Source organism: Bison bison, unplaced genomic scaffold (genome assembly GCF_000754665.1).
Source record: "Bison bison bison isolate TAMUID 2011002044 unplaced genomic scaffold, Bison_UMD1.0 scf7180017864149, whole genome shotgun sequence".
In the NCBI taxonomy this organism is placed as follows: domain Eukaryota; kingdom Metazoa; phylum Chordata; class Mammalia; order Artiodactyla; family Bovidae; genus Bison; species Bison bison.
In genome coordinates, this window is record NW_011494721.1 from 623023 (window position 1) to 624677 (window position 1655).

A 1655-nucleotide genomic window follows, 5' to 3' on the forward strand; every position below is an offset into this window, starting at 1 on the left:
AGACAGGTATGGATGTGAGAGTTGGACTGTGAAGAAGGCTGAGTGCTGAAGAATTGATGCTTTTGAACTGTGGTGTTGGAGGAGACTCTGAGAGTCCCTTGGACTGCAAGGAGATCCGACCGGTCCATTCTGAAGGAGATCAGCCCTGGGATTTCTTTGGAAGGAATGATACTAAAGCTGAAACTCCAGTACTTTGGCCGCCTCATGCGAAGAGTTGACTCTGGAAAAGACTCTGATGCTGGGAGGGATTGGGGGCAGGAGGAGAAGGGAACGACAGAGGATGAGATGGCTGGATGGCATCACTGACTCGATGGACGTGAGTCTCAGTGAACTCCGGGAGTTGGTGATAGACAGGGAGGCCTGACATGCTGCGATTCATGGGGTTGCAAAGAGTCAGACATGACTGAGCGACTGATCTGATCTGATGGCATATGAGTGAGCTATCACTGTGATATGCCACATTCTTTGAATTATGATTTTGCTGATCCACTCGCTGAAGTATTTTTCATTCACAGTTCTGCCTACCTTCCAACACTAACCCCTCAGTTCAAATGTCACTTCTCCTGAAAGGTCTTTAGGAGCTGTATAGCTACCCAATGTAACAGTACTCAAACTCCATCCAACACGCTCTAAATCAGTTACATATATTATTACTTCAAAAATTATATAGCTATACAGTTACATAAGTATCTTTAATACATTTATATTATTTTTCTATCTCCACAATAACCCCCTGCCCCAATCAGAAAGAAAGTTCCATGATAGTTAAAAGAGTATTTTTTCCTTGTTTTATTCACCAGAATATTCCTGGTACTCATAACAATGCCTAGAACATGGCTGATATTCAATACATTATTTTTGAATCAATGAATTGTTCTAAGCAGTCCATTAATTCTGATCTCAGGAAGAGCAACTTGCCAAAATAGACGTGTTTTGTTAACATGATCCATGCTAAAATCTTCACCTGAGAACAAACATTTTTCTTTTTTAAAAAATTTTAAATTCAAGGACTTAAATATACAATAATTGGCTCAATTATTTATGCATAGTGAGGTTATATTTATTTGTGAAAATAAACATATGAAAATTTTCACTAATTAAATTAAAATATTTTAATTTAAAATTAAATTATTTAATTAAATAATTTATTAAAATATACACAATATAAAATTTGAATGAGTTTATTGTTTTTAATAATGTGATAAACTAGAATTTTGGTATGCTGTTCTCTAGCAGGGAGGATAAGTAAGGCAAGGTTATGAAAGTCAATTCAATTTATGAATTACCCAAGAAGCTATATAGTTAGTTCAGTTCAGTCGCTCAGTCATGTCTGACTCTTTGTGATCCCATTAATCGCAGCATGCCAGGCCACCCTGTCCATCTCCAACTCCTGGAGTTCACTCAAACTCAAGTCCATCAAATCAGTGATGCCATCCAGCCATCTCATCCTCTGTCATCCCCTTCTCCTCCTGCCCCCAATCCCTCCCAGCATCAGGGTCTTTTCCAATGAGTCAACTCTTAGCATGAGGTGGCCAAAGTACTGGAGTTTCAGCTTTAGCATCATTCTTTCCAAAGAACACCCAGGACTGATCTCCTTTAGAATGGACTGGTTGGATCTCCTTGCAGTCCAAGGGATTTTCAAGAGTCTTCTCCAA